The following is a 12,625-nucleotide window of genomic DNA, read 5'->3' on the forward strand; positions in this document are numbered from 1 at the left end:
TATGTGTTTCAGACAGATTTCACTTTATTATTCTCCATGAAAAATTGCTCACCAGGAATGGCTGTTGATTGTTTGTGTCTGCACTTGTTTTTTTTTATTTTTGCAAAAGTAATTGTGGTTTTTGCCATTAAAGTATAGCAAAAACCACAATTACTTTTGCAAAAATAAAAAAAAAAAAGTGTAGACACAAAGAATCAGCAGCCACTCCTGGTGAGCAATTTTCCCATACTTGCATGGCAAAAACTGCAATTACTTTTGCACCATCCTAAAAGGACCCCAACTTGATGTGCATCTAAGTACTTTAAACTACCTGTTTCCAGGTATGAGCCTTACAGAGGTCTGCTGGGGTTGGCATATGAGCCACAGAAGCTAAGTAGACCAGACAGAGGGAAAGGAAAGGCCTAGGGAAGGCATTGTCATGATGCAATAGCCTTGGAGCCAGACAGAGTAGTGCTAAGTTTCCACATCTGCCACTTATCAGCTTCGTTTCCAGTCAGTTCATTTAACTTCTCTGCCTCCTCCTCAATAAAACGGACACCATGAATCTGACCCTGCAAGAGTATGAGCATTCATTCTCCTTGAGCTTTCATTCTCCTCATCTGTAAAGTAGAGATGATTCCTGCTATCGTGATTCCTGCTATCTCACAGGGCCTTTGTAAGGTGCTAAAGTGATAATTAATTTGAAAAATATTATGTCAACTATAAAGTACTAAACATTTGTTAGCTGCTATAAAAATCATAACCATTCTTGCCAGCTCCCTTTTATTCCAAAGAGAAACATATTAATTCTCATGTGATACCTTGTAGAAACAAGCTTTTAATAGGTAACTAAAATAGAATTTGTCCCTCTCCTCTTTCCATGCTCACCACTGTTCCTTAGTCACTTACAACACCGTTTATTTCAATTTCTGCAATCTTCCACCGGTAAACATCAGTGGTATTACCCTGACTTTGTGCTAAACTTGGAGGCATGTGGGGCTATTTCCATCCTCACAAAATTGTAGGGCTTCTGATTCATAAGTCTGCATGAGCTGTTAATGTCTAATTCTCAATGCCCAGTGCTGACCGGGAAGAGACCACGAATTCCTCCATCAGTAGCAGTCATTTGTTCCAATCCTATTTACAACATTGTGACTGGGGAGATTTGAATATCAGAATTGCTGCAAAGAATTGAGACAGGATTTTATCTGGACAGGGGCACCGAGGATGCTTCCTGAGAGGACGTGGGGGTCTCCTAGACAGTCTTCCATAGGTACCATAGGAAGGTACCGAAATGGGTCCCTTCTTTAAGGCCAAATATCTTATTTCTTTGCCGTTTAAGGAAAGACAAAATTCAGGAAAAAAATGTCCTTGGCTGTGGAAAGCGAACTTACAAATGAAGGCAAATACCAATGATTCAGATTCTCCAAAACAAAATGTGCCTCACTTAATTTTGAAAGCTTAGGAAAAGTGGGCTTAGTTTGAAATATCTAAAAAGATGACTCAATACATAATTGCCCTTTGAAGTGGAAAGGGAATTTAAGGATTTAGGTTTGTACTGGGATTAATAAATCAAGAAAACTGAATCCCAAAGTTGGCGCTGCAATGAAGCCCTTGGCAAATGCTCAGCCACTGTGGTCTTTCCCAGGGAAAAACATAGTAGTTAGGAGTGAGTGTTAGCTTTCTAAGCCTTAGTTTCCCCCCTTGCAAAAAGGAGATAACGTTTAAATCACAAGATGATTGTAACGATTAAGTGAAATAACACAGATAAAGCACTCTACACAGTGTGGGAACACGGCTAAAGTTTTATAAGTATGGGTGACATTTTTGTTTTTGTTATTTTGAGAGAGTTAACATTTATCAAGCTTCCACTGTGTGTTACGCACTTTACTTACATATTTTTCTTTTGTAAACTCTGAGTACTTGTTTCTTCATCAATAAAACAGGTGTGCTAGAACTTAGTTCAAAAAGTGGTCTTAAGTGTTAGCTTTGCAAAGATGACACAGTTTGTCAATAGCAGATGTAAGATTTAAGTCCATGCTTATCTGACCAAAATTCATGCTCTTCTTAAAAATGGAGAACTATGGTTCCCTGCAAATAACAGAGCTACTCTTTTCCAAAACTTGGTCTAAGAGTCTTTTGTGACTATGGATAATATAGTACAAGTCCTTATTATTAATAAGCATCAAATGCATACATGCAGTCTCACAGTTGGGGGAAATAAATTGTGAAAAGATACTGCCTTTCCATGAAGAAGTAGGTAGTTTAAGAGTTGTAGAAACAGCTTGAAACATAACAGTCTGCTCTGGGGATATAGTAGTCTTGTAGTGATGTGAGTATATCTATGTCTCTATATGTAATGTGTGTATATATATCATATAGATTTATTGGGATTATATATATGGATTATATGCATATATAAAATCCCAGTATTATATATATATAATCCCAAAAAATCTACAAAATACATAAAAATATATACATGTGTAAAACACTGAGAAATATAGACAAATTTCTGACCTGAATTTGAGAAGCTTGTAAGGGAGAAAGAATGAATATACACTGAACATAGGTGAAAAATGTAAAGTATGTTCTCCACATAGATAGGGTTATAGGTGTTAATAAAATTTAAATTCTCTTAGAAATAAGAATTACAAAATATACCCAGCTCTTCAAAAATGTTCACAGACAGCTAAGTTTGCCAATGACACCTTTTTAAAATTTGTATTTGGTAACACAGCCCCTTTAGTGCTCTCATCTCATTTGTCTGAGGGTCACATGTAGATGTCAATTGACTATACCAGTATATTTCTCCAAACCACATTTTTTTTTTTTTGCCATTCCAATGAGGGGAGATAAAGGAAAAGAAGAATTTACTGAATTCTTATTAGCCCTTCAGTCTAGTATCCTTCCTGACTTTCAAAAGTGGAAGATACTTTCAAAAGTCAAGAAGGATACTAGACTTAACTAGTCTAGTCTAGTATCTACATGCAGGCCTTAAGCATGTAAAACTTGGTCTAATGATGTATGATCTGACAAGACATCCACTAAAATGCATGAAAGAAAAAAAAATCTAGTTAACACAAATGCTTCCAAAAGCCTAAATATGTATTTAAAACATTCGTAGTTCCACATTACAAAATGCATATTAATGTTAGCGGTAGACAAAATGATACACAATAAAACGCAGATTTTAATTCAACACAATGTCTAAAATTAGCGAGTTAAATTAGCTACAGTAGTTAAGGTTTATAAATTAGCTTTACTGAAGCTACGCAAGATTTCTGAAAGAAACATTAGCAGTTGAACGTGCATTTATCACTCTGAAATAGACACACTCCGCCACATTGCTTTTGAAATCATCTGGGCGGCCTTAAATGAACTGGTGGCAGTTTCATTAAAGGCTTGATGGCATAATTTGGTCTGTGATTTCAATTTGTTCAACTGGCCACTTTAAAGAAAGTTAATTTCTCCCTATGCTTAAACTTACTGCCCGGTGCTCCCTCATTAATGCATCAGATCTCTATGAACAATTTCTACATTTGATCCCCAGACCTTCCCTCAAGATTCATTCAACACATATTTATTAAGCACCTACTAAGTGCCAGATGCTGTTCTAGGTCCTGGGGATACAGCAGTGAACAATGCAACAATTCCTGACCTTATAAACTTTCATTCTACTTTGGGGGATACCAATGATTAACAAGATAAAGGGGTAAAATATAAACACTATTAGGTTTGTAAGAGTGTCAAGAAGAAAAATAAAGTAGGACTGGGTGATAGAAAGCATCCTGGCTTTGGGAATGAAAAGGAATATTGAACAATTAGATGAAGGCAAGGGAAGACCTCTCAGAGAAGGTGACACTTAGGTCAAGACCTGAAGTAAGTGAGGGAGCGAGCCCTGTAGCTATCCAGGGAATCAGAGAAGACACAGCAAGTGCAAAGACACTGCAGGGGTGCTTCTCAAGTGCTTACGGCATGGCAAGGAGTTCTGAGTAGCGTGAATGCTGGAGAGTGTAGGAGCTGAGGTCAGAAGGTAAGGGGGACAGACCAGGTAGGACCGTGGCAACCATGATGAGGACTTTGACTTTTCTCTGTTGAGATGTGAAATAATTAAAGGGCTTTGGGTAAAGGAGAGACACGTACATTAAGAAGGTCTCCTAATCGTTTGAACCAGAGACTAGTACTTACTCAGGGTCAGGTAAGTGAACTAACTGGGTGTAGCTGTGATCACAAAAACAAAGTGGGGGTCCCACATTTAGCAAGAGGCAGCAGTGATGAAGAGGAAATCTTGCTGATGTCTGCATTCAACACTGACTCACATGTGGAATCAACAACACATCGCCACTCTGTGTCTCCTAACTCTTTCCCTACATAACCCTCGAACTGCAGATGAATCCAAGCAGCAAAAAATCCTTTTAAACCTCTATTTAGATTCCACTAGATCCAAATGTTTTATTAAATAAACTTTCATAAAATAACACAGAACTGAAAATGACTCTCCAAGCCTGAAAGTCCTAAAAGTAAAAGTCTTTTTGCAAATCCCTTAATTTTTAGAACCCACACATGTTCTTTCCTACCACTAGCTTCTTTGCAAATGGGAACATATTACTAGTGCATGACAATGTTTTAACTCTCCAGCTTGCTCTTCACCCAGGAGGCACATAACTATAAAGAGTGAAATACATATCTGTTAACATTCACCTGGTATATACTGTTGTCATCTTAGGTAAGTGGTGGCATATCTGTTTGTAGTAAAAGAGAGTACAGTACATAGGAAACCTGAAGGTAAATTATCTTGAATTATAGAATGCATAAATTGCAATACTCATGAACTGAGCCAGGTACTGAAACAAAAAGAAACCTACTACCTTATGGATTGGTATGTGATTCCTTGGCTATTTTACCACTACCTGTTGGAGGATGAAGCAGTATCCAATTTTTGAAGTGGGCAGTTTTCAAAATTGTCTTTTTATACCATGATTTGGAACTTTAAAACATTTTCCCTGAGAAACAAGATTATTAACAGTGCTCGGGATCCTGGTTGAGATCCTGAGGAATCCTCAATCCAAAGCAGAGTTGAGTTGTGGCAAAGATGTGATGTCTGGGTTCAGCAGGACAAGCCAAGGACAGAAGGGAGAGCAGGAGGAAAAGAAGGAGCAAGAGGAAGAGGAAGAGGAAGAGGAAGGAGTTTCTTCTCCCCTTCAGAGTCCCTGAGACATGACCAGGCAACATTTTGAAATTGATTGTTGGATCTGGTACCTTCCCCATCGCTTCCTGTGCACATCTTTTTCCATCGAATCAGTAGCCCTCCTTCCAAGTCCCAAAGGCCTTAAGCCTAGTATTATGTAACACTGGGGCCTGGCCTCTCCCCTGAGTGACCCATGATTCAAAATGACTTACCTCACCTCTATCTCTAACAAAATTTCCTCTGTCTCAGGATATCTGGTCCAAGCTTCAAGTATGGGGGAAAATTGATCCAAGTCCTTTGTTTTGAGGAGTGAATGACTAATAGCACAGACATATATGAAATAGAGAAAAAAAGAATAGCTTTTACCCAAATACATCTAGATCAGCAGACTTTCTGTCAGTATGGCAGTATGAAGTGAAACTCACAAGCAAAAGCATCATTAGTAGAGAGTAGGAGAGGGGACCCTACCCGGAAAAGCACTTCAGGAGTTGGCCATCATAACTGGCCCTGTTTCCTCAGCATGGCCTTTTCTCTAATTTTGAGCCTCCGTTGCATGTTTAATTTTCAATGAAGACACAACGAAGTTGTAAGTGTTTATGGTGATAAACTCATATTTTGATGGGCCTGGGAATGTGGAGGAGGAGTAATAGTGAATGGGAAGGTGAGGGCAAAGTTGTAATTTTATTTTTTCGTGCCAACTCTAGAAGATAAGCTGCTTCCAAATCTCTGGGAGCCATGTCTGCCCATCTATGTTCACTTTACTTTCTTGTCACATTTTTTCAAACCCAATGAATATAAAAGTTTTGAGCAAAATAAGTTGTTTGAAAGGCAACTTATTGTTATCCCCATAAAAACTCAGCATTACAATAACTTATAGAAAGAATATAATGCATTTCTTGAGTTTTTAATCATGTCTTGGTGTCTGCAAGCTAGTGATTTTATGACACTCTTCTTTTTAAGTAGAATATTACCTTTCAGTTTAGAAATAAATAGTAAGCCCCAGAAGTGTTAGCTCCATGAAAATAAATAAGAACTATGCCTAAAATAAGAACTTAGCATAGTTACTACTTTAAAAAAGAGCAGCTGAGCCACTACCATAAAACAAGACTAGAAGAATTCAAAATGATAGTCAATTTATATTGCTGTACTCAGTGACATACTTTAAATTCCACAGCCTCCAAACATATTTTTGCATAGAAACTTGGCTATCGTTCTCCCCCTCCTTTACTACACACCCCATCCGCATCTCATCCCCACCCCTGCCATAAACATGTAATATGCCTCCATCGTAAATTTAAGGGCCATCCTGATGTCACAGCTCCTCAGTGACTACTGAGATTTCCCAGACTGCAGGAGCACCAAGAGCTGGGAGCACTGTCAACAGGATTGCAAAAGAAGACTTGGAAATTTTACCGATGACTATCTCCCTCCAATTTCCTATGTGCCTTTGCATAAGTTGCTAACAACCAAATTAGTTAACGTTCAGGCCCTCAGAACTTGTGAAGTAATCATTCCTTTCTAAAGAGCTCAGTGGGGTAATTTTTACTTTTATTTGTTTTCTTTTACATTCATTGTATGTCTTTTATTTTTTCCTTCCTTAATTCATGCTCCTATGGTTTTCCCCTCTGTGCCTCAGCTATATATTGCTTTGAAAAATCAATAAATCCTTTGCACATAATAATGCTTACCTACTCTACCTCACAGGGGTGCTGTGATGCGTAATTAATTAATGTGTGTAAAGAGCTGAGGGATCACGCGACGCAAGATGCCCTATAAGTGGGAAGAATCATTATTAATAAGTGTTATTACCCAAATGCCTCTAGATGTCAGCAAAACATCTTTTTAAAAATATAATTGGGCAGCCCGTTTTGAAAAGCCTAGGCTCATTCTTTCTCTCCTGTACGGCAGACACAGGGAGAATGGCATCAGCAGCAATGCCAGTGAAGCCTTTTCTTTTGGTTCAGGGAGGTTCACTTCATCTTGGAGTATGAACTTTGAATAGATGTAAGCATTGGAACAAAGCAGCACTTGGATGCCTTGAGGTCTGAATGGGTGGCAGGCTGGGTCATTTTCTGTACAATCTGTATGAAAGATCAGTCTTTTCTCCAAAAATAGCATTTCATTTCCTCCTCTCTGAAGCAATCTGTGTTGCTAGTGAATGGATGAGGTGAGAATATATATGGTGTCTGCGTGTGTATATATATATATGCATGTGTATACATATATATGCATATGTATATATGCCTTAAAATATATATTTAAATGTATATATATTTTTTCTCTCCATGTTCGAATATGTATATGAGGAATTCATAACAGAAAAATAGGTGTGAGCTGTTTTAAATGTGCTGAGCCCAGTAATGCCTGCTGACTTCCTTCCATGGTGAAATGTGAAAATGAGAATTATGGCAATTTCCCACAAAGTGCAGGTGATGACATCCCAGGCTTACGTCTGACACAGACTATGCAGTAATCTAAATGATCATTTGTTGATGCTTATCTCAATAACCAGTTATTCCTTTCTCTGCTCTCCTCTTGTACATCATTGTGTCCACAGAGATGTAAGTGTGAGGTGTGGATACAGAAGAGAACCACAACCAGGGAACCATGTTACAAGACTTCTCAAAGGTGTGAGTGCTAGAAGTGCTAGGAGATGGTGAAGTGCCAGGGAAGAAAACTCAGTTGGGAAAGAGAATTTCATTAAACTTATTTTAATTCAATTCAACACACCTTGATTTTGTTGTTGTATGCTAAGTTAGACAATTTCGCTTACCAAGTACTTCTCAGGAAGGTAATAGTTTTAGTTCAAAAGTTCCCATGATGAAAAAAAAATAGTCTCCATATATCATATTTAAGTCAAGTATAGTCAAGTGTAGCAAATTATTATTTTTTGTCATTATCCAATATCACACACACTTTGTTTCTCAAGGAAGTTTCCCAAAAAGATTGGACTGTTTATTCTGTTTTTATCTTAGGTGTTTAGGGGAGTCCTTTAAATAATCTAGTTTTGTAGGGCAGACCAGCCTGTGTCCATGCAGTATACCGGGTGTCACATGTCCCTCCGGGACAAGAATGGAATGGCCCTTGATGACACTGAAATAGCTTTCTCCAGGCCAGATCTTGAGGCTCCAGACCACAGGGATGTGATGGAATATGGTTTGGGTTTGTCATGGACAATGAATGTGGTCATTTGCTTTACTTACTTGTATTTCAGTCAGTCTTGTGGCTGACAAATTTGAGCCCCAGAGAGGCGGCCACAGAGAGGGAGGGAGGACAGCAAAAGAGAGAAAAAATGCAAACATTGTTTAACAAGCATTTGCTTTAGTGAATTTAAAATCACTGAATTACATAGAATATTGCTATTATTTTGGAGTGACATACATAAAACTCCACAGGAGCACCTCAGAAGGATTCAGATGTAGGTATTTCCTCCAGGTGCATAGCTGGTTAGAAAGGTTTAAATGCACATCTGCTATCAATCCCCATTCTCCACTTAACCTCCCAGCCTATCTCTTCCTGCATGTTTGCCCTGCTCCTCCTGACAGGTCTCCTTACCTATGCAGAGATTAAGCCAATCTCTCAGTTTCCCAGTTCCCCTCACGGGACTGTCATAAGACTTGATTAAATAATGTTCATAAAGCATTCTGCTGTTCAGGTGTCCCTGGATAAAATGCAGAGCACAATATTATTGTGATTATTATTAATTAGGATGATCTTGTCTGAGGCAAGGGATGTTTCCTGTCAGCTTTAGAGAGTTCTACCCTGACCTTTAGTTCTGCAGAAGGGATTTGCAATTGAAATGGCTGAACTGTAATCCTTGATCTTGGAGAAATCTTGAGAAAGCTAGAGAGATGACAGACAAACTGAGAATTTGGAGTTGCCAGGCTGATTTCTAAGAGGAATAAAGGAAGATGTTCCAAACACATTACCAAGGCTCTTAATTCTAGTATTCTTCTCTCCACCCTCAAATAATCAGATATTTTTATAAGTGAAAGGCTGGTTTAACAATCCCTGGAGAATGTAGTAGCAACCATTAAGAACCAACATAGGGTCACCAAAAACAAGCAATTCCTTCCATCTTCAGTTTTTCCTTTGAGAGGATCCTTAGACCAATAATTAGGGAAATGTAATTGACATAGAAGCGGGACTTTGGGGAAACATTTGCAAAAGCTCCTTATGAGAGCCTTGTGGACATACTTGAGGACCACTGATTGTATATGAGTAAATATGGCAGGGCTCCATCATAGACTCCTGTTGCTCAACATTTTTATTTGATAACTAAACGCCACATCATTTGGAATAAAAGCAAACATATTAAATGTATAAAAATTGTTGATAACTGGGGCTTGGTAGTCTAAATTGTTGAAAATAAAACTCAGCAGGAAAAACTGTAAAGCTTTGCAAACCAAACTGCAAAAGCCTAGGAAGCGAAAGATACGGCTAAGCATAGGCTATGTGAGTTTTGGCACTGAGCAAGCTTGGCAGTATGCTGTGGCAATTGAGAAAGCTAGATGCAATTCAGACTTCATCAACCAAACATGTTGTTTTATCCTAGGCAAATAAAGGGGATATCACCAGGCTAGGGCATGGACCACACGGACTTTGAGGGCAGCGGTGGTGCTTTATTCATCTGGGCATCACCACCCGACACAGTGTAGGGACCCAGCAAATGTTTGTTGAATGAACAAATTTAGGATTTGGAATCATGCCATATGAAGTAGGACTGATGAAAGTTATGATGTTTAACTTGGAAAAGAGAAGACTTGGAATAATATGATCGCTATCTCCCAGTATTGGAAGGAGGATTGGCATATGACAGAAAGACAAGATGGGTCCTAGTGGCCTAGGGGATCCTTTGGGGACTGCTGTATTCAGGCTGCCCAGTTGCACAATTCTGGTGGCAGCATTCACTTAGAAAATGGCTGAGGAGCCCTAGAGATGTGCAGTATCTAGCCTGTACAGCTATACAGGGAAGCCTCAGAGTATATAAGCTCACAAGAAATGGAAAATGTTTCCTTATATTGAGCCAAAATCATATCAGGCTTTCCAAAATTCTAGGAGCTGCCTTCAAACCTAGAGATGCTGTTGGTCACTTTTCCAAAGTATGGAATTTGTAAAGATGTTCCAGGAAGGTTCTGTTTTATAAAGTGGTAATGATGTCAGTTTCAATTTTAACTAAAAAATAATTATCTAAATAGTTTCCCTTAAAGTAGAAGGAACTTGAACATATGTAAATAAGGACAGAATTTGCACGCTGGCTGATAGATTCTATAATCATGCATGTGATTCAGCCACTCGGGGTTTGGACATCTAGCAGAAAAAACAAAAACAAAAACAAAAACATTGTAATTGTAATCATTATACATTTTAGAATCATCTTACTCTTGGAAATCAGGGCATAATTTATACAAGTAATGGACATAAAAACACTGATGTTTTAATTTTAATTGTAGTTAATAAGAATATAAATGATTATTTAATAATGCTATAGAAGGTGTTATGTGCTAGGTGCTGTTCTAATTGCCTTAAAATACTATTTCATTCAATCTCCCTAACAATTTTATGGGATGGACACTGTTGTTATCCCCATTCTACAGATGAGGAACCTGAGGTGCGGAAAGGTCACAGAATTAGAAAGCTGCATGGTAGGAAGGCAAGGAAACAGGGAAGGTGGGTTTAAATTAAGGTTCCTGGCTCCAGGGTCCCTCTCCTAAGCATCACACTGTGCTGGCTCTCTACAAAGGCACCACAGAACCTGTCTGGTGTACTCATGTGATCAGGGTCCTTTTTTTTTTTTTTTTTTTTTTGAGACGGAGTCTCCCTGTGTCACCCAGGCTGGAGTGCAGTGGCGCAATCTCGGCTCACTGCAAGCTCCGCCTCCCAGGTTCACACCATTCTCCCGCCTCAGCCTCCGAGTAGCTGGGACTACAGGCGCCCGCCACCACGCCCGGCTAGTTTTTTGTATTTTTAGTAGAGACGGGGTTTCACCATGTTAGCCAGGGTGGTCTCGATCTCCTGACCTCGTGATCCACCCGCCTCGGCCTCCCAAAGTGCTGGGATTACAGGCTTGAGCCACCGCGCCCGGCCTGATCAGGGTTCTTAAAATAAGTTACTGTGTCTTCAGTCCTTCCAAATGAATATGGGAAATATAGCAATGATTATGGCCAATTTGGCTGTTCATTTGTTGCAAATAAAAACTACCCATACCCAAATGCATTATTTGTAGAGACACAATATAAATAGCAGCCCCTAGATTTCTCTTATCTTGTCCTTAGAAGCAGAACAAAAGTTTAAAATATAATAATTAGTGTGAAGTTCAATAATTCCAAATAATACATGATTATAGTATTTTTTAAGATTCTGATGCTGCAAAACATAGTTAATTCTCAATCCATATTTTAATACAAAGAATACCTCTCAAATTCAACACATTAAAAAAATTATTTGTACATAAATAATGCTTTTTCTTACATGATTAAATAGTAAGTTAAATTGTATATATTTGTTAAATGGGAAAAAGTAAAACTTTACTTCTGTATGTAATAAATATTATTATTATATTAGAAGTACTTCATTATATAATTTTGAATCCTATTTTGTCTTAGAATAAAATAGATTTTATTTTTAAAATGTCCCTGTGTTCTCTTTCTGCCATCTTTCTACACCATCACAATGGTGCACATGGACATCCTGGCTGTTGCTCTCCAGAGCTTCAACAATGCTGAAAAGAGAGGCAAACGCTAGGTGTTTATTAGGCCATGCTCCAAAGTCATCATCCTGTTTCTAACTGTGATGATGAAGCATGATAACATTGGCAAATTTGAAATCATTGATGATCACGGAGCTGTGAAAATTGTCGTGAACCTCACAGGCAGGCCACACAACTGTGGAGTGATCAGCCCCAGATTTGATGTCCAACTTAAAAATCTAGAAAAATGGCAGAATAATCTGCTTCCATCCCACCAGTTTGGTTTCATTGTACTGACAACCACAGCTGTCATCATGGACCATGAAGAAGCAAGTCAAAAACACAGGTGGGAAAATCCTGGGATTCTTTTTCTAGAGATGTAATACATATTTACAAATAAAATGCCTCATGGCGAAGAAAAGCCCCTATTCTATTCCATGCAAAATCAATGCAATGGTTTATAAATTACTCATGGTTATATTTTTCTCAAGATTATATGTTTCCATGAATGTGTTTCACAGTTTTAAAATACTGCAACATCCATTACAGACTAATCGAGAAATGAGACTGAAGTCACAGAATGTCGAAGGCCTTTTTTCTGCTAATGTTCTATGTTATGACATCATCATGTATTCACTATTTTTGTTCATAGGATAAGTTCAATGTATTTATTGAAATTCATCTGGTTTATTCAAATGAGAAAAAAACTAGAACTCAGGGCATTTTCTAAAAGATAAAGCCAAGGTTAACTCCTAAGTTTGTGGTTA

General features: G+C 38.3%; 1 pseudogene; it reads left to right on the top strand.

Moving 5' to 3' along the window:
* Positions 1-11,842: 11,842 nt before the first annotated feature.
* Positions 11,843-12,233, top strand: LOC139363174 (small ribosomal subunit protein uS8-like; annotated as a pseudogene).
* Positions 12,234-12,625: the final 392 nt, after the last annotated feature.

Source organism: Macaca nemestrina, chromosome 5 (genome assembly GCF_043159975.1).
Source record: "Macaca nemestrina isolate mMacNem1 chromosome 5, mMacNem.hap1, whole genome shotgun sequence".
Lineage (NCBI taxonomy): Eukaryota > Metazoa > Chordata > Mammalia > Primates > Cercopithecidae > Macaca > Macaca nemestrina.